The 22,129-nt window shown below is 45.4% G+C and overlaps 1 pseudogene; it reads right to left on the reverse strand.

Annotated features, from left to right (window-relative positions):
* Positions 1–22: 22 nt before the first annotated feature.
* LOC133884050 (E3 ubiquitin-protein ligase RSL1-like) lies at positions 23–20,974 on the reverse strand (annotated as a pseudogene).
* Between the last annotated feature and the right edge of the window lie 1,155 nt (positions 20,975–22,129).

Below are 22,129 nucleotides of genomic sequence, written 5' to 3' on the forward strand. Positions count from 1 at the left end.
AATACATATCAACACATCATCTTCATCGTAGTAATTGCCCTCCTCTTTGATCACGGATTATATTGCGTTCTTCCCACAGCGGGCAGGAGCAGGTTGCTCTCTTGTGCTTCCATTCTTTCCCACACGTGTAGCAGAACTCATAGCCGCACCTACGAGAAGCAAGATTGATATAGATGCAAGAAAGGTTAACATGAAAGAAGCCTGAGCATTACCACACAACAGACGTAACGATGAACAGATTGACATGAGGAGGATATATTTATTGATAAACACTTGGCACTAATATTAAACATAACAATAAGGAGGATATATAGCGCAATCAAGAGAGAAGGCTTAGGCCGTCTCCAAGAGAGGCCGTATCGGCCAGCCGTATCGCTGTTTGCTGACGTGGATGGAGCTGTCGCCAATTTTTGCCGAGTGAGTGGCCTCCACCGGAAGCGGCATCCTTCGGTACAGTAATGCGGAAGGAGGCATTGAGCGGCAAATTTGCTGCTGAAAACGGGCTCTCGTATTACCGTTTATGCAGTATGCGTGTGGGCCCGAGGAGAGGAGGAGAGTAACGAAAGGTAGAAAATAGGGTGGCTGTTGGAGATGAAAAAAATAGAGAATGTTGTAATAGTGTTAGAGAATGCTGTAATAATATTATAAGGGACGGATTTTAGAGTTTCTGTTGGAGATGGTCTTACACGCAAGTCATATGGTAGCAGCCCTCTGCTAGTTCAATCATGTGGTTGCATCTGACACATTGGCGCCACAACCGCTGCTGCGCAAGCACTGAAACTTTGCATCTTCCGAACAAACATGCGGGTGCCTGCTCTATACGGTTCACAAATGAGTTTGAGCACCGAAATGCCTCCTTGGCGCATTTTTCAAATATTCGCGAATATTGAGAAATTCGAAGAATTCAACTGAAATTTGTATTTTTTTATTTTTTGAATTTAAATTCAAATTCGACCGATAAGCGTCAGTTTTCATAATGTGACTGAGCACGAATCAATCCATATTCGTCGATATTCATGAATATCGTTCGAATTTGTGAACCTGAGTTAGAGCAAGTCATCCCGTCATGCCACGTGGCCTTGCACCTGATGCAGAACGAGCCTATGCATCTCACAGACTCTCATCAACGTCGCAGCATCATCAACAGTTGTATAATTTGAGGAAGATCTAAATGAAAGTACAACTCTCGGCCTCTGCATCAATAAGATGTCAAGACATCCAATTTCTCTGCATCAATAAGATGTCAAGACATCCAATTTTTTGGAGATATTTTACGGTGGTCTCAGAGTAATTTGGGTTATCCATTTTTTGAATTGGATGGTCTAGATCGGTTAGAATACTCCCTATTATCTAGAGGTAGTATATGAAATATATATTAGTAGTATAGGGAGTATATGACATTTTTGAGAAAAAAAGAAATGGCATGGAAGTAATAAGTGCAGCACCCCCGCGTATGTCGTGCTCGAGGTGCTCTACGTGCTGAAGGTCTTCAAGGCCGAGTACCAGGTGCCGCCATGGGTCTCCGGCGACGTGCAACACCTCATCGCACGCCTACTCGTCGTCGACCTCTCCAAGCGCATCTCCATCCCGTAGATCATGCGCACGCCGTGGTTCAGGAAGGGCTTCATGCCACCTGTCCCGTCCCCCTCCCCCTGTCTCGACCAAGAAATGGCTCGAAGAAGACGATGGTGGTGTCCTCCTCGACGGTGGCGAGGACAACCACAACAACAACTCTGGCGCCATCTCACCACGGACATGCAATGCCTTCCAGCTCATATCCTTCATATCCTTTGGGTTTAACCTATTGGGTCTGTTCGAGGTCGACCAGAAGGCCGTGACGGTGTTCATATCCCGTGCGCCGCTGGCCACCGTGGTGGAGAAGCTGGAGGCCACGGGCAATTACTAAAATGCCCAATCACGTGGATGGTAGGCTTAAGTCTATACTAACTTCTAGCTACATGTAGTATGGAGCACCGTAAAAGTTCTCTTTTTTTATCCTTGCATTGCATGTATCGTCCATTCACTCAGAGACTTCAAGGCTGAACACTTGGGGTGAGGGCAGTAAACCTTTGCACCTGAAGGGGGTCTGTTGTTCCCTGATACGTTCCACCATAATCTATAACAGTCGTGGCGATAGGAATCTCTTTGAACCCTCCACAGTTAGCTTGGTGGAACAACCATCTTCTGGGCAGGCTGGAAGCTTTCCATGGAGCAGCTTACATTTGATGTGTTCCTTCATGCTGGAGAAGCAGAAGCGATACGCGCAACCTTCAACCGCATGAACCATCGAAACATAAGTGTATTCCAAGCAGATGTTGCAGGTTTCCTTTTTCTCCTTGGGAGCATTGGCAGCGAGAGCATTGGTGATCTGAGCGTCTATGTAATTTCTTTCAAGTTTTATCACATAGCCGACTTCGGTACTCGGGACAATTGAGATTTCAAAGTGGTCAAACATCCTCTGAAGTGATTGAACCTGATTGATCATGTCTTCAACCTTCTTCTGCCTTGCTTAAACATTCTAGTCATCCGTCAGGAAGATACCATAATAAAAGATGAGTCTTTTTTTTAATGATGGAATAATCATTATCCTAACCTCTGCATCACATGATGCACATAATCGTTCATTATTATAAAGGTACCACACCATAGAGAAGAAAAAAAACTTATAGGAAACCAAAACATGAAAATAAAACTCTCAAACACAGATACGATTAGTGAACCTCCATCCATGTTTAGTAAAGATTTTCATCAATGTAATCTCCAAAAGACGGCATGCATTTCTCATATGGTGGTGTTCCTCCTCCTTTTGCAACAAGGCCCAAAAGCGAGTATAATGAGTACCCCTGAAAATTACTTGCATAAGAGAGAGCACTTTTGCTTTGTTAAAAATCACATCATTACGACTTAACCATATGGCCCAACATATAGCAATTGCACCAACCAAAATATGATTCTTTATTTTTGGTTTCACCCCATGTAACCACATTCCCAACATATTAGAGATGCTAGTTGGAGGTGGAAAGCCAAAAGCCATTTGAATCGCACGCCAAATAAATCTAGAAAATGACGCTCGAAAAAAGGTGTTGTATCGTTTCATTAGCATGACAAAAGCTACACCTAATACAACCATTCCATTGTATTTTTTCTAGATTATGTTTGGTTAAGATCACTCCAGTTTGCAAGTACCATAAAAAACTTTTATCTTTAGGGGGAGTTTGAGCATCCATATGTAGTGGTTGTGTGGAATGACACCATTATTAATCAATGCTCGATACATGGATTGGACCGAAAATTGTCCATGCTGATGTAAGGACCATCTAAAGGTATCAGGTTGATCATTGAGTTGTATATCTGAGATTTTATCTACCAACTCATGCCAAGCTATTAACTTATCTCCCACAAGCACCCTTGGAAGGACACATTATAAGAATCCGAGCTTAACACATCCGCTACAGATGCATCTTTCTTTCTAACAACGTTATATAAAGTGGGGTATTGTTCTTTAAGCTTTCTACCCCTGAGCCACACATCTTTCCAAAAATGAATTTGAATTCCATTTTAAATATTAAAGGAACCTAGATTCAAAAACTGATGTTTGATCTTCATTAGGCCAGACCAGAAATGTGAATCGCCAGGTTTCTTACGTACATGAGAAATCATTTTGGTTTTCAAATACTTGTTTCTAAGAAGATCTTGCCAAACCCCTTCCTCATTGATTAACTTGAAAATCCATTTACTAAGTAACCACTTGTTTTGCACATCAAGGTTTAAAACTCCCAGTCCCCCTTGATCCTTAGGTGTGCAAATAATGCTCCATTTAGTTAGTCTATATTTCTTCTTATGTTCGTCACTTTACCAATAAAAACTAGATCTATAATAGTCTAGTTTTTCTAAAATGCCCCTAGGCACTTCAAAGAAAGATAGCATAAACATTGCTAGACTGCTAAGGACCGAATTGATAAGGACAAGCTTGCCTCCAACTGAAAGCATCTTGCTTTTCGAACAACTCAATTTTTTTCTAAAACCTCTCCTCCACTTCTCTCCAATCCCTGTTGCTTATCCTTTTGTGATGCATAGGAATTCCCAAATATCAAAAATGGTAGTGTCCCCTATCACATCCAAAACTCATCGAGTAATCATCCTAAAAGTTCTTTGCTTCACCATAACAAAATAATTCACTTTTATAGAAATTACTTTTTAGGCTAGATAGTTGCCTAAATGCACACAACAAGAACTTCGTATTCTTGGCTTGTTCAATGTCATGCTCCATGAAGAGAATTGTATCATTGTAATATTATAAAATTGAGAGACCATCATCTACTTAGATGTGGAACTACCCCTGTTATTTGACCTTCCTCCTTTGCTCTACAAATTAAAATCGCCAACATATATGCTACAATATTAAAAAGGATTGGAGATAGTGGGTCTCCCTGTCTTAAACCTTTCTTAGTCTAAAAAATGTCCAACTTTATTATTCACTTTAACTGCTACACTCCCCCTGTGACTACTTGTTCAATCCATTTACATCAACTAGGTGAGAACCCTTTCATTCTTAAAGTTTGTTGCAAAAACGGACATTTAACTTTATCATATGCTTTCTTGAAGTCAAGTTTTAGAATTACCCCTCTCATCTTCTTCCTATGTATCTCATGGTTTGTTTCATGGAGGATGGCAGCTCCCTCCATAATGTATCTCCTAGGTAAGGAAGCTGTTTGAGTAGGTCTTATAATTTTTTTTGCTACCATAGTAATTCTATTTGTGAGGACCTTAGTAAAAACTTTGAAGCTAACATTCAAAAGACAGATGGGTCTATATTTTTGGATTTATTTTGCTTCTTGACATTTGGGTAACAGAGTTATTATTCCAAAATTGAGGCTATATAATGACAACTCACCTCTATGAAACTCATCAAAAAGCAACATTAGGTCCCCTTTGATGACTTCCCAGAATGTTTGATAAAATTCTGCTGGAAAGCCATCAGGTTCCGGAGCGTTGTTGTGTTCTATTTGAAAGATTGCCTTTTTCATGTTCTGTTATGAAAACACCTCTGTTAAAAGATCATTTTCTTCTCTGGACACTTGAGGGATATCATTCCGGAGAGACCTAATCATTGTAAATTGATTATTCTTTGGTGGATCAAAGAGACCTTTGTAGTATTTTGTGATGTACTTTTTAAGGTTTCCATCGCCCTCAATAATTCCCTCATCTTGTTCAAGTCTAAAAATACGAGTCTTTCTATGTTTTCCATTTGCAACCAATTAAAAATATTTAGTGACACCTTCAAGCAACTTCATTGTTTTAGATCGTTGGAACCATTTAATTTCCTCCTCTCTTAACAACTTAGATAGTTTGTCCTTCAGGCAATGCTTAAACTCAGTGGTAGACCCAGCTAAAAATTTTAGTTGGGACGAACTCGAGTGACAAGCTAAACCAAAAGTATGAGTACATTGCAAATGCATCGCATCCACGTATTGCAACCACACAAATTAGAGTGTAAAAGGTAAATGGATGACATAGAAGACGATTTAAGATGATACCTCCAAAATGAAGAATAATTTAAAATACGCCAAAAGATAAAGGATCGACTTGTCAATTTAACAATGATCAATTAGTTAGTGATAATGAAGTGATCATATGCATAAAAAATTGATGAATATTATGATAATATACATGCCACTAGTAAAACACTAAGCACGTCTAGATTGTCTAGGTTTTATTGGCAAGTCCATTTTTCGGTCCTTCATGTCTTGAAACCTTCTTTTAATTTTATCACAATCAAGTTCTTTAAAAATCCCCTTTTCAATGTAGCACAATATGAAGTGATTAAGCCAATCATCGGACATCTTATTGCGTAAATCTGTCTTGATCAAGTGCATAGCTAAAAAGGCTCTTTCAACCGAAGCCGTAGCCACCGATAGGATCAATGGTAACTCAATGAGGCGATAGACCAAAGGAAAAGTAATATGCTTTTCAGTTTCAACCATCTTCGCTGCCAAACTTCCAAGATCCGGACAAGCACTGAAAATAATCAATTTTTCTCACATGCATAATGAAGGTCTCAAGTTGATCCCTTATAAGAGAACGGTCAGCAATAGAGAAATATTCATCATAGATCTTTGTAAGTCGAGCAACCTTATCAACATCAAACTTGGAGAAGGAATTTCTTGGATCAAGATAAGAAAAGCAAATAAGCAACTCCGATGATACCTCATTGAAGCGATGATCCATCTCTGTGATAATAGAACCAAGCACTGAAAACAAAATATCAACACGATAATGATGCTCTTGAGTGATTAAGTTCTCATCAAACATCGATCAACCCCATCTTAGTATTGCATCATCCATATTTGGTATTGGAATATATTTTGCAACACAAAATGATTTGACTTCTTCCAATAATGGCTCCCAACCTGCATTTCTCAAGGTGATCAAATGTGCTTTCATATCTATAAGGAACCGTCCAAATAGTATTTTAATTAATCATTGAGTTGATCATTTACATAGTCAGAACCACAATGATTAATCAGAATACCATCCCGGTAGTCTCAGCATGTGTTTTATGCCCAAGATCGGAACACACGCCTTTCCAACATATTTCATCACAACAGAGCTTAATAAAGAGCGAGTAATAAAATTATATTACAAGTCTTTAGAGGATTATCATTTACAATGATTTACAACGCACGAACAATAGGAGGATAAAAGAACAGTCTCACCTCCTAGCCACCTAGAGATACTACGTAGCAAAAAACAAAATTTATGAACAACAAAAGATGGGTGAAGCCATTTTCCCTGAGTCGCCACCCCAAAACCTCGTCACTCGAGTAGTTTGCACTACTCATGGCCGTCACCTACATCGGCGGGTGTGAAGTAACCAAACACTAGGTTCTCCTCACCTGTAGCACCTGTAAAAGCAGCGTGAGTACGAAGGTACTCGCAAGACTTAATTCATAATGGGTACATATAATAATTTGACTCCAAGGATTATGTATTTGGATGAGTTAGTAAGGAATCGGACACAAGGTTAAGTAGATTCATATGCAAAAACAATTTTTAACACAAAGTGTGAGCATCTACACTTAACCACATATACCCTTCTATTATGAAATCCCTAGCATAAACATATCTGTAATAGAACCATCTTATCTCATCAATAGCCATCACCAACCATGTCCCAACATACCATACTTTCATCCCACATCGGTACTCTATGACTGCTGCAAATGGACAGAAGTATGCTCATGACCGAGAGCGTGACAATTTGAATTATTTTTACACCCTGCAGGGGGTATATCTTTACCCACACATCATGAGGACCATTTGGCTTGCATAACCACACAAGTCCACATAAGGGGATACTCATGACAACCTTTTTCAAGTAAGCTCTGACTGATTGGAACAAGCGCCTCTAGGTGCGGAGGTCAGCTAGAACTAGTCCTCAAGCAAACTAGATACCCCTTACAAGCCTATTATGCCGACAACACCAGAGATATTCAAGACAAAGGATCACAACTACACGAGATATTCGGCTCATCCTTCCCATATTAGATATGTGGTTAGTACGTAAAGTGCTAGAGCCAACTGCAACAACGGTCAGTGCTTAATCGACGGCATACGGGTTCCTCTCCCGACCTACCCCTAGCACCACCCATACCTCGCCTCATTCTCACAAGTCATACTTCCTAACATTATCATTATTTTGGTGAACAATAAATAAACCCTAAGCTTGCGAACAATGGTTGAACCACTACTCGACTTCTACCGATGACCTATGCATTGCTAAGTATGTCAAAGAAACTTTTAAATTAGACAAGAACATTGTTAACCTAGGTTATAAGGATACAGATTATCAACAATTCAATATAGAAGTAATGCATCAACATAGGTTCTACCCATATAACCCGACACTGAAACACTAACATCATAACTTACATAAGTAGTAACTTATCAATTTAGACTCCACATGATCCAAATTACGAGGGAAAATATTCTTAGATGCTTGCCTTGCTGCTCTGATGCATGCCTGACACTTCCTGTGCAACACTCACAAAACTCAAGTGCTTCGGTGTCGTCTTCGATCACTTTGATAGTTAGCGTGTCGCTCTCTAAATAAGCCAAGAATGCATCGAATAAGAAAATGATAGTGAAAATGCATGTTTATGATGCATGAACTGCAACTGGTATGAAAAGCGATGTATTTCAAAAGCATTTGCAAAAGATTAGCAAAATAATGGGGTTAGAAAAGGTTTGAACCTCAAATGGGACAACTAAAGACTACAACGCACTATGTAGCTGGCGGTCAGACCGGAAGAAGTGAAGGTCAGACCATTGGGTTGCAGAGAGATTTGTGCTCTGGTGGTTAGACCAAACCTCTGGGTGGTCAGACCGGCCCTAGTGGGGGTATGACTTCTGACTACGGAGTTTGATTGAGGTTTTGACCTACAGCCGGTGGTTAGACCGGCCTGAGCGGTAGTCAGACCGAGAGTCCCTACCTGCAGAACCTTGTCGAGGTCGCCGGTGAAGGCTCCGGTGATGCCTTCGACCATGAAAGGTACCAAAGGGTTCTAGGAGACTAGTGAAGTGCTCCTAGGGTGGTTTGAATAACATTCACCGAGCCAAACTTGAAAAGCTCCATGGATGGGATTTAGGCTAGGGTAGAGCTCGAGTCCAAATAGAATGGGGACTAATTAGAGCTCAGGAAAGACAGGAAAATGGTAGGAGATATCTCACCTTAGCGTAAGAAAGCTTTCTATTGAAGGGGATCACTCCGGGGAAGCTCCAATTTAGAGATCGGGCTCCAGGATGGCGTATGGGCTTGAGGTGAACGAACGCACGTAGAAACTCCTCCGGAGAAGAGGAGGAAGGGGATGAGCTTGGGGAAAGGCTTCGGGAAGTTCAGAGGAGTCTCTCCCGTCGATCTCCGGTCGTTGGGGCAATCCTCTCCCTTCTCTCCCTCAATTCGTGTGAAGAGAGTGAGTGAGAGTGAGAAGGGAGTGAGAGAGAGAGAGAGAGAGAGAGACCGGTCGATGGCTTAAGTGGAAAGCCACTACGCGCTGGCGATCAGACCACAGGCTCGAACGGTCAAACCTCCCTGGGACAGAGGCCAAAATGGCTCTACATGCCTATGGCGGTCAGACCAACGGTGGTGCGATTGGACCACCAGGGGAGGGTCTTTTACCAATTTCTTTCTAAGGGTCTAGGGTCTTCCTAACCCTCTCCAAACTATTTCTACTAAAAAATAAATGGTGGAAACGCGCATAGACTCAAGACATATATTTTTGAAATGTTTTTAAATACTTAAAACATGATTTTAAGACGCCATGATGATTATACATACTTAATTACATAATTAACATCTTAGGATGTGACAATATCAATAAGTAATGACATAGCCTGGACAATATTCTGATCTTTTCTTTGCATCAAGAGAGATAAATCATGTGTAATGCAAAACACTTTCAACATCAACTTCATATTTAAAACAAAGAAAAAGCTCTCCATTTTGCGCACCAAACCACCTGCTTGATCAGGATTGTGTTCATCCTCATGAATCATAGCCAATACCTTGACCACAAAATCCCACATTGACTCAATCTGAAGTAATGTTGTGAAATGAGAGCCTCATCTTGTATCTCTAGGTCTAGCCAAGTTTGTACATTGGTTCTTTCCCCTTCCTTTAAAAATCTCACCACTCTCCAACTTTGCCAAAATGGTTTCACGATGCGTTGCAAGTAATTTGTCCTTCCTCTTGTAAGATACACTAGTACTTGTCACAATCAAATTTACATAGTTGAAGAAATCATCAAAAGATGGGCAATAAGTTGCAACATAAACTATGATCAACTGTAATTGGTGAGCAAAGCAATGAACATAGAAAGCATAAGGGTTCTCATCACGAATTTGCTTTTGCAAACAATTGAATTCACCTCTCATGTTTGAAGCTCCATCATATCCTTGCTATCGTAGTCTAGCAATAGGTAAACCATAGTCAACAAGAATTTCAGTCACAGCCTTCTTTAATGCATTTGATGTTGCATCTTGGACATGTTTGAGACCTAGAAACCTTTCCATAACTATTCATTTTTTGTTCACAAACCTACAGGACACATGACATAGTTAGTAGCATAACCTCAAGTCATCAATGAATATTTCAAGAGTAAATTTCAGAGACTCACCACTACTTTGGCTAAATTATCACAGACCCACCATTACTTTGGCTATTATATCACAAACCCACAATTTTTCCCTCTTTCGTCAGTTCTGCCGTTGAAATCTACTGTTCACCAGCACTGTTCATGGGTATGATAGTTTTCTATTTATTAAAAAAAATCAGTGGTCTGCTGTTTTTTCAAAAATTCTAAAACTTTTTGTATGTGTTCCATAATCTATGTGAAACCCATTTTAATTATATTCACCTAAAAAGCATGTGTATAATTTAAACTAAAATTCTTCAAAAAAAGGCTACTTTTATAAATTCTAACAATTGTTAGGGTCTCAAATAAAATCCTAAAAATCTGGAAAATTTCACTAATATCCTTTTTATATGATGGAATAATTTCTAAAATTATTTTTAGACCAAGGTTATATGGCAAAAAAGTGGGTTCCTTTGCAATGCTTTATTTATTCCATTATTTATAAATTGTTAAAAGTTATAAAAGTAGTCTTTTTTGGAGAATTTTAGTTTAAATTCTACACATGATTCTTAGGTGAACCTAATTAAAATATGTTGGACATGGATTATAGAACATGTACAAAAATTTCTAGGATTTTTGGAGAAACAGAAGACCACTGATTTTTAGAGAAACAGAAGACCACCGTGCCCATGAACAGTATCAGTGAACAGTATATTTCAGCGGCAGAACTGACGGCAGAGGGAAAAATGGTGGGTTTGTGAGATAATAGCCAGAGTAATGGTGAGTTTGTGAAATAGCCTCAAAATTAGGTGGGTTTGTGAGACAACAGCTAAATTAGTGGTGGGTTTCTAACATTTACTCATATTTCAATATAATGCATAAATAAGTAACTACTAACCTCACAAGCACAACCTTTGCTCACTACTGAGATACCACGGGATTCATCAATTAGAATAGAGAAAAGACTATCTCCAATCTTTTCCTTTATCACTTCAGTGATCTCTTTTGCACAACTTTGTGTAACATCCTTTTAAATCTTGTGAGAAGTCATGCGGGCATTTTTTGGACACAACTCATCAAATGCAACCTTGACATCCTCATTCCTTTTTTTTACCAATCAACAATCATCTCTAAGAAACTGCCATTGTTTAAGGAAGAGACGGATTCATCGTGCCCATGGAATGCATGACCTTACGAAATGAGGTAACTTGCAACATCTAAAGCAGCAGTCAAATGAACTTCATATAGCATTTCTGTATTTTGGGAATTGGAATCGATCATATGATAAATACTTGCCATTTGATTGTTAAAATCCTCGGCAAATAGCCTTGCTTTATTGTGGCAATTTGAAAGTCCACCAACATGACCGGGCAATCCTCTATATGCATGCTTACAATCGTTATACCCTATCTTTGTAAAAACTATATGACCAAATTTTTCATGCTCGGCTTCATGCCTAAAAAGAAATTAATAGAAGCAAAATGTGGCATCCTTTGACATGCTATATTCCAACTAATCACAATCCTTATACCATTGTGGTCGAAAGACTCAAAAATAATTTCCAACGCACTTGCGAGGAAAATTGTGACCTATAGGTTGAGTTGGGCCCCTCAATAAATAAGCCCTCATAACTTCAGATTTAATGTTAGGATGAAATCTCTCAACTGGTATTCTAAGAGCTGGATCAGCAACACAATAAACATGTAGGTCAAATTCCACAATTAGACTAATACCTTCATCTTCATTTTTGTTCTTGCTGTGGTTGTGGTTGTTCAGTGTTGACCCCAATCTGAACTTGTTCTATATTAGCTTCCACATCTTCAATGCAAACATTATCTTGAACAACTTCTTCGTTATTGCAATCGGCAACATCGCAACTTTCGTGGTGCTTGGTTTGTTGGAGCTTGAGCCAAAACTCAAACTAGTAAAATAGTTCTTCAAATCTACATAATAAGTCATTGTTAAAATCTGCTAAAGTGCTAAATGCTAAAATTATGGATCAAAAAATGAACAATTTGTAGTTTTGTACCGTTTGTTTTGGTCTTCTTCTTGCCAATCGCATTGCTGCTATTGCTCCTGGTGCTGGTGGGGTTGCTTCTGGTGGCACCTCGGCCTCGGCCGATGCCAACTCCCGTCGGAGCTGCAGCTGCCACTAAAGTTCAACCATGGCTGTGCCCTGCAGCGGTTGCAGCTGCAACGGGCGGAGCGCCTACCACGTAGTCTGCTCCCTTGGGCTCCTCTTTCTCTCCCTCTATCAAGCTCCTGCTGCTCCTTGCTAGGGGATTAGGGCCTGCCGCCGCACCAATTTGAGGCTCGCTACGCACCTCCGCCTGCTCGTCGTCTGGCGGTCGCCGCTGCTCGCTAGCACTAGGTTTTGCTTTGCCCGCACCACACAATGTTCAGAGATGGGGAGGCCAGAGGGGATCAACGATTCAGTTGCTGATTAGGCTATCTCCAAGCCAGCAAGCCCAATTGTCCAAGACTCTAGCCCAATTGTCCAAGACTCCAAGATAAAGCCGGCAAGCCCACAATGAATTGGCATCCTCCTATGATGTGTCTTCTTTGTCATTCTCACGAACAAAACAGAGATTTGACGCTGCGTTTCTTCTGGCGATGGGATTCACATAAGCTCTCGCGGTCTTGCCGGAGGAGGGGCGGGGGTGCTGCTGGCCGTCGGTAGCTGGGGTGGCCACCCCACCATGCCTATAGGGTGGGTCTGCCACTGCTTAAACTATAATTCATGTGGTTGCAACAACGAATACTCAGCCTTCTTATCCAAATCATCAAGCTTTGCTAACAGATCTTGTTTTTCTTTTCTATATGTGCCAATTGAATTTTTGACCCACTCCTTAGGACTTGTCTACGTTAGTGTATATTAGATTGCCATTTTTCTAATGGTGTATGTCCCCTAGTTTCTGTACACCATGCATCCTTTACCCGGTCAAAGAAATCCTCTCGTGTTAACTAACTAAGTTCAAATTTAAACAAGGGTGGATTACCACTATGTGAGGCTTTCATGGTATTAAGGAGTAACGGTGTGTGATTTGAAATCTCTCTAGTTAAGGCATACACTATAGATAAGGGGAATTTTTGTTCCCATTCCATGCTCACTAAGATTCTATCCAATTTTTTAAATGTTGCTACTTCCAAAGAATTAGCTCATGTGTAAGTACGGCCAGATATTTCTAACTCTCTCAAATTCAAGCCATTGATAGTGACATTGAACAAGAAAGACCATCGATTATCATATTTGTCATTGTTTTGTTAGTTGGACTTCTAATAATATTGAAATATCCTCCTAGCCAAATAGGTAATTTTTCCTTACTACAAGAATGAACCAATTTGGCCAAAAATCATTCTTTAAATTCCGGATGTGCTGCACCATAAACAGCAACCAGAATGCATTGAAAACCATCATCTTTGTTTCTTAGATGGATTTTTACATAAAAATCCCCCTCCTAAAGACTATAAATATCAAAGACCTCTAGATTGATGCCTAATAAGATACCACCAGACCCACCATGGGGTTTAGTCCAATGCCAAAAAAACTCCTTTTCCCCACAAAAAGTATTCATACATGTATTCGTGCATTTCTTTTTACTCATGTCTAGAATACCGATAAAGTCAAGCTATTGTTCTTTAGATGTATCAGAAAGAAATTGGTATTTGCCAAGTCACGATGACCTATGCTATTCAAAAAAAATCTCTTTCATCTAGAACGATGTTTAAGGTCATTGGAAGCACATCCACGATAGGCTTTTTTCTTTTTGAGTGAACTAGATTTTCTTTTTTGTGGAACTAAATCACAACTCTGTGAGATCTAAGCCCACATCCATAATCTCCTCTGTTAAGTCACCACAAAGATGACCAAGAGTTAGACAAAAAAACTTGTAACACAAGAGATCCAGATAAAAGCATTCCCAGAGCATTTATAGCATACACATAGGAGTAAGGTATTACACTCCGTGCGGCCCGAACCTGTCTAAATCCCTTGAGCATTTACTCCCACTAGTAGTCAATCATCTGTCCTGCCTACATCACATATACACGCATTTAATTTATGTACGAGATAGATTCAGAATCATCCCCCCGGCCGAATCTCAAAGGGGTCCCTCTGGATCCCCGCTTGAGGAGTTCATCCAGGAATCTCGCTCCCGCGAGGGCTCCCACTCCCGCGAGGCCCGAACCAGGAAAGTGGTGTGAGATCCACCAAACTGACTGACACGACCTCACTGAGTGCCGATCGGTCAAAGGGCTCATCGAGCAGTGCCAGAATAAGCGCAAGGAGCGCCGCAGGGGTGGCGATGACAAAGCCGCCCCCGAGAACCAAGAACTCGGGTTCCAAGAGCCTGAGCACACCGTCGCTTTCATCAACGAGGGCGCGTACACGCCCTTTTCTCGTCGCTGCATCAAGATAATGCGGCGTGAGGTGTGCTCGGCTACCCCGGGCACTGCGGCCGTAAGGCCTCTGAAGTGGTCGGAGACCCCGATCACCTTCAGTCTGGCGGACAACCCCGCGAGTACTGCAGGCGTGGTGCGACTATCTTTGGTAGTGTCCCCCACCATCTGCAATGTGAAGGTCAGCAGAGTGCTAATTGATGGGGGTGCAGGCCTAAACCTTCTATCCCAGGAGGCCTTCAAGAAGCTGCAGGTGCCTTCAAGATGCCTAAAGCCGTCGCTCCCCTTCTACGGGGTGACACCGGGGCATACCTTGCCCCTCGGGCAGGTCGAGCTGCCCCTCACATTCGGGAGCCGGGACAATTTCCGGACGGAGAGCGTCGTCTTCGATGTTGCGGAAGTCCCTCTCCCCTACAACGCCATCCTCGAGCGCCCGGCGCTCACCTGGTTCATGGTGGTGACGCACTATGCCTACCTCACGATTAAGATGCTGGGCCCTGGAGGCCCTATCTCCGTGCCCGCCGAGACCGGTAGCGCCGTCTTCTGTGCGGAGCAGCTTTACTCGGCCTTGGTCTCTGCTCAGGCCGAGGTCGGAGGACACCCAGGGGGCCTAGGACCCTCTTCATCCAAACCCCGACTCGCCGCCGATGCCTTCATCCCCACGAAGGAGGTCGTGGTGGGCGAAGACCCGTCCCAGGTCATCCGGATCGGCGGTGACCAGGGCGACAAATAGGAAAGCGTGCTCGTCGCCTTCCTCCGGGCTAACGTCGATGTGTTTGCATGGAAGCCGTCCGATATGCCCAGGATCCCTAGGGAGGTGATCGAGCACCACCTTGCTGTGTGACCAGACGCACGGCGGGTGAGGCAGAAGGTCCGGCGGCAGACGCCCGAGCGCCAGGAGTTCATCCGGGAGCAAGTCAGCAAGCTCCTCGACGCTGGATTCATCCGAGAGGTCCTCCACCCGGAGTGGCTGGCCAACCCAGTCATCGTCCCGAAGGCCAACGGCAAGCTGCGGATGTGTGTCGACTACACCGACCTAAACAAGGCTTGTCCGAAAGATCCTTTTCCTTTACCCCGCATAGACCAGATAGTAGATTCCACTACGGGATGCGATCTTTTGTGTTTTCTAGATGCAAATTCGGGTTATCACCAAATCCGCATGGCCAAACAAGACGAAGAAAAAACATCTTTTACTACCCCGGTGGGGACCTATTGCTATGTGTCGATGCCCTTTGGTTTGCGCAACGCTGGATTTTTTCATCATTCCAGCGCCCCGTGCGCATTACCCTTGATACGCAGGTTGGCCGCAACATTGAAGCTTACGTCGACGACCTCGTGGTCAAGTCCCGAGATCGGGCCACCCTACTGGAAGACTTAGCCGAGACTTTCAATAGTCTCTGCACTACCCGCCTGAAGCTCAACCCCGAGAATTGCGTCTTCGGGGTACCCGCGGGCAAGCTCCTCAGTTTCTTGGTTTCTAGCCGAGGAACCGAGGCCAATCCGGAGAAGATCCGGGCCATCGAGTAGATGCGTCCCCCGACTCATCTCAAAGAGGTCCAGTGTCTTGCTGGCTGCATGGCGGCCCTGGGGCGCTTCATCTCCAAACTCGGGGAGCGAGGGCTCCCACTCTTCAAACTGCTGAAGAAGACCAGACATTTTGACTGGACACCGGAGGCCGAGCAGGCCTTCCAGGGCTTGAAGAAGTATCTCACCTCACCACCCGTACTGGTGGCCCCCTCCGAGGGCGAGCCTTTATTGCTCTACGTCTCGGCCACCCCCTAGGTCGTGAGCATGGTACTGGTGGTGGAGCATGATGAGTGCTCGTGGCAAGGTGCTGGGTCCGAGCTCCCAGCCGCCCCCGAGCAGCCTTCGGGTCTCGGGGCTCCTCCCGACCAGGCAGTCGAGCTCGAGACCACGGCTCCTCCCGACCAAGGAGTCGAGCCCGAGATCTCGGCTGGCCCCGACCACTGTGCCGAGCTCGGGGGCTGTGAAAACTCCTCGGGCGAGGCCATAGTCCGGGCCCGCCGCATATAACAGCTGGTGTACTTCGTCAGTGAAGTCCTCTGAGACGCCAAGACAAGATACCCTCAAGCCCAGAAGATGCTTTATGCAATGCTCATCGCTTCCAGGAAGCTACGCCACTACTTTCAGGCGCACAAGGTCTCGGTGGTAACCACATACCCATTGGAGCCGATGCTCTGGAACCGAGAAGGCACTGGGCATATCATCAAGTGGGCGGTCGAGCTCCCAGAATTTGATCTGCACTTCGTCAGCCGCCAGGCAATCAAGAGCCAAGCTCTGTCTGACTTTGTGGCAGAGTGGACGCCAATCCCCGAGATCGACAATGAAGAATTGTCCGCGTACCCCTGGCAAGATGAGCCTGGGTACTGGGTCATGCACTTTGACGGCTCCCTCACGCTGAAATGCGCGGGGGCTGGAGTGGTGCTCACCTCCCCAACGGGTGAAATACTCCAGTACGTCGTACAGCTGCATTTTCGAGCAACCAACAACATGGCGGAATACGAGGGCCTCATCGCTGGCCTCCATGCAGCGGTGGGTCTCCGGATCCGGTGGCTGCTAGTCAAGGGAGACTCCCAGCTGGTAGTCAACCAAGTATCCAAGGAATACCAGTGCGCTGATCCTCAGATGGCAGCGTACGTGGCAGAAGTCAGGAGGCTGGAGAGGCACTTTGACGGCCTAGAGCTGCGGTACATACCTCACCGCGACAACGCTCTGACCGATGACCTCTCCCTCCTGGCCTCTGCCCAGGCGCTCGTCCCAGCCAGAGCCTTTGAAGAAAGGCTCACACAGCCATCCATCCTGCCTCCCGACCAGGATGAAGTGGAACCCTCGAGCCTAGTTGAGGGAACCCAGTAGCACCCTCAGTGGGAGGTCCCGTCAGGGTGCCGCTGCCCAATGAGTGCGTTGCGCTCGCCGGTAGTTCTCAAGATGCCTCGTGGATCGACGAGATCCGAGGGTACTTGAAAGAAAATATCCTTCCCGGGGATGATGCCTCTGCGGAGAGGATTGCACGGCAGTCCAAACGCTATGCCATAGTAGATGGGGATCTCTACCGGTGCAGCACGGATGGTGTCCTCCTGAAATACATCACCCGGGCAGAAGGCAGTGAGCTCCTCACTGAGATCCACGAGGGCGAGTGCGGTGGCCATGCATCATTCCACACGCTGGTCGGGAAGGCCTTTCGGCAAGGTCTCTACTGACCTACAGCTTTCCAGGACGCTTCCAAGTTGGTTCGGCGCTGCAGGGCGTGCCACTTCCACGCAAAGCAGATTCACCAGCTAGCTCAGGCTCTCTATACCATCCCCCTGTCATGGCCCTTTGCGGTCTGGGGGCTGGACATCTTGGGTCCATTCCCTCGAGCCATCGGGGGCTATGAGTACCTCTACGTCGCCATCGACAAATTCACCAAGTGACTGGAGGCGGTCCCAGTTGTCAAGGTTACCAAGAACACGGCAATCCAATTCATCCACGGTATCACAAGTCGCTTCAGCGTCCCGAACAGGATCATCACCAACAATGGCATCCAGTTCACAAGTGCCCTATTCGGGGACTACTGCGAGGACCTCAGAATCAAGCTCTGCTTCGCCTCCGTTGCTCATCCTGGGAGCAATGGGCAAGTCGAGCGTGCAAATGCCGAGATACTGAAGGGGCTCAAAACCCGGACCTATGACATGCTGGCAAAGCATGGGAAAGGGTGGATCGACAAGCTGCCTACTGTGTTATGGGCCAACCGGACCACACCAAGCCGGGCCACCGGGGAGACACCGTTCTTCCTCGTGTACGGTGCCGAGCCGGTCCTCCCCTCCGAGCTCACTCTCGGCTCCCCTCGGGTGAATGCCTATTCAGAAGGCAAACTGGAACTGCGAAGACGCGACGACGTCGATCACTTGGAGGAGCGTCGGCGACGAGCCACCGTCCGAGCAGCAAGATACCAACCAGATATCAGCGTCACATCCGGGCCCGGTCACTCGAGGTTGGGGATCTAGTTCTCCGACGCACCCAAACACGCAAAGGAAAGAATAAACTGTCCCCTATGTGGTGTGACGAACCGTCCAAATAGTATTCTAATTAATCATCAGGAGGATCATTGTTCATAATTACAACCTCGATGATTAACCAGAATACTATTCCGGTAGTCCCAGCACGTGTTTTGTGCCCAGGATCGGAACACATGCCTTCCAACTCAAATATCACAACACAGTTTAATAGAGAGCAATTAATTAAGCTGTATTACAATACTTAAACATGCAACTGCTTCCACAATTTACAACAAAAGAGGAACAACAACAACTACGCAGCGGAAGATAAACCTATACAACAAAAGAGTATGGAGCCGTATGCCCTTAGGCTCCATACCAAAAGCGCCGGAGTTCGGAGTAGAAGGTGCTACTCCTGCCCGCCACCCTGATCGGCAGGCACAAAGTAGCCGAACACTGCCTCTTCCTCACCAACCTGTGAACCTGAAACTTAAGGGCAGTACCCTTAGTACGAAGGTACTAGCAAGTCTTACACAGTATGAGTATATATATTCTCGACTCCAAGGATCATGCATTTAAAGCTGTAGCAAGGATTAAGACATGTTTAAGTTCATTAAGCGGTAAGCAACCTAGACTCTAGGTGTAAGCAACTGACTTAACCAACCACCCACTCAGACCCTGCCAACCAACTGATCAGAACAGATATATAAAAAACAAGTGTATAAAAGTAAACCATTACCACCGACCACATACCGACCAAACCACCCAAACCAACCATGCCACAACCCACATCAAAACTCTACGACCAAAACATGATCGCTCGGTGGAGATAAGCGATAGCAATGCTCATGACCGAGAGCGCGGCAGTTTGAACTGATTATACACCCTGCAGGGGGATACTCCTGGACCCACACGACACATGGACCATACGGCTTGTGCCACCCGCTAAGATGCACACAAGGGGGTACCCGTGACAACCTTTCCTAACCAGGCCGAACCATGTGGATCAACCATAGCTCGACGCGGCGGTATTAGAACTACTCCCCGAGCAAACTAATACCGCTAAAAGCCCGGACTCAAACCGGACTCACACCGTCTATGACGAGGCCCACATGACCACGTCTGCGAAGGTAATCAGCTCGCCTACCATTATATCAGCATGTGGTGAGTAAGGTAAGTGCTAAAGCCGACTACACCGACGGTCGGTGCTTAACCGGTGCAAGCGGTCTACGGTGTCCGGGTTCCCTCCCCGAACTGCCTGAGGACTCCTCGTGAGCAGATGACACCCCTAACACAGCCCACACCTCGTCTCAACTCACCACTCACCAAACCGACTCATCATCAACACAACCACAAGTGTGAACAAGTAATAAGCCCTAGGCTCGCGACAATGGTGGACGCCGTCGTCGACTTCTACCGGAAAGCCTAAGTACCACTAAGCATAGCGAACTATAATTAGACCTCGATGACACCACTAGGCTCCAAGGAGTAACACATGACACGTGACCGAAATGGGAGAATGCATCGGCATAGGTTCTACCCAACTCGGTACCCGACACATGCAATGTATACATAAGCCTAGATAACATATTAGATTTTCAAGTAGACACGGTGCAATATGAACGATGCTTGCCTTGCTGCCCTAGCTGCTGCTCACAGCTACCCGAGTCACGATCACCACTGCGGGAACCTCTGGGGACAGCCTCGTTCGCCGGGTCGAAGCTCCCTAAAAGAATCACGCGTGCAATGCAATGAATATGAATGTTATGAAATGAAGGATGCTCCATAGAATGCGATAACAGTGCAAATCGCCGGGGCACGAGTTCTAAAGCATCGAAGATTTTTCTTAAATGGGATTACTGCTAAACGTTTGAACACTTCTAGGATTAATTAAGCTTAACCCTATATAGAATTGTAACAACATCTAACATGTGGGTGATTATTTTTTCTGAATAGGGAGTATTAAAACAAGAATAACAAAATTGGACTCATCAATTTTGGAAATACCAAACTTTAACTATGAATTATCCAAGCCTAGACATATTTCATTAATTCAATAATTCACAGCACACATTTCCTGGCCACTGGCATTTTTAATGGATAGATCATGTCATAACAAAACCAACAAAATTGGTTTCATGAATTTTGGAGCTATACACAATTTCCTATGCATTTTTCAAGATTTCAGCCGATTTATCAACTCAACAGATATTCATTTCGCAATTTCTGATTTCCTCAAATATTAAAATGGGCCCACGCCTTTTTCTACCGGCGCCCAACTAGCCACAGGCACAGACAGTGGGGCCGGGCTCATTTTGACTGGGGTCAAAATTGAACCCCGCCCAGCACACCGCGCAGCGCGGCCGGCCGGTGGCTCGGGCTGTGCCCGCCGGCGGCGAGCGGCGCAGTCCAGGCGGCCGGGAAGGGTAGCTGTGGCTCCAACATGTGCGTGTGGACCCAGCTGAGGCATACGTGGTCGCCGGCGACAGCTGGAGGATGGCCAGCGGCAGCGGACGGCGGAAACTATACGGCGGCGGCACGGTTTTGACGCGCCGACGGCAAATGGTGACGCAACAGACTCGGACGAGGGCAGCTATAGCTTCTACGAGGGCGCGTGGACCAAATGGCGCGGCCCAACACCGAGGAGCTCAACGGTGGCACGGCCGACGGCGAGAGCTGTCGCGCGGCGGCAGCCGGTTGTCGCGGACGCACGCGCCAGCAACGGGACGGAGGGAAAATGGCGCGCGCATAAGGTGTACAGGAGCACGGGGAAGCTCACCGTGTAGCGGGTTGGGCCGGAGAAGCGAGGACGTGGCGGGTCGACGGAGGACGGCGGAGCTCGGTTGCCGCCGTTGGGGAAGAAAGCGCGGACGGCTCCAATCCGTGCGGGAAACGGCCGGGGAACGAGGGGAAACGGTAAAGGAGGGCCTTGGCGACCTCCCTCGGTGCTCCACCCTGCTCGGGCTCGGCGGAACACGCCGGTGGCGCGTGTTTTTGGCCGGCGGCCGTGACTCTGCTTTGCTCAGCGCTGCGCTGCTCTCTGTGCTCGCTGGTGCCGCGCAAGAGGGGAAAGAGAGAGGGAAAGCAGAGGTAGGGAGGGGAGGATAAGGACACGGCGCCGTGTCCTGGTTTCCGGCGACGTGGCCTGGCCACCGAAGTCAACAAGGGCGGCCGCCGCTTGCTCTGTGAGAGCGGGAGAAGGGGGAGCGGAGAGCTGTGTGTGCGAGGGGGGGTGACAGGTGGGGCCGTGAACAGTAACCGGCCGGCAAAATATCCCCACCACTTTAGCCATCCATTTGAATGCCTTCCCAAGGTCCAAAATTGGTAAAACAAATTTTGTTTGAAACTAAAATTCATAAGGAACCCATTTGAACTTGTTTGATCCAGAATGCTTGAGCCAATTTTGAATAAAAATTGTTCAAAGATGCTATCTTTTCCAACTTGTGATAATTTTTATGCCTTCTAAACATTTCCCAAAAATTTGGGAAAATTCATTTATATTCTCCTCTTGGCATCTACTAATTTCTAAAATTGTCACCAGCCCTATGTTCTATGGAAGTTTTGGGAGATGCTTTACAACACATCAGTTAAACCTGGTTT

This window comes from Phragmites australis, chromosome 11, assembly GCF_958298935.1.
Source record: "Phragmites australis chromosome 11, lpPhrAust1.1, whole genome shotgun sequence".
NCBI classification, from domain to species: domain Eukaryota; kingdom Viridiplantae; phylum Streptophyta; class Magnoliopsida; order Poales; family Poaceae; genus Phragmites; species Phragmites australis.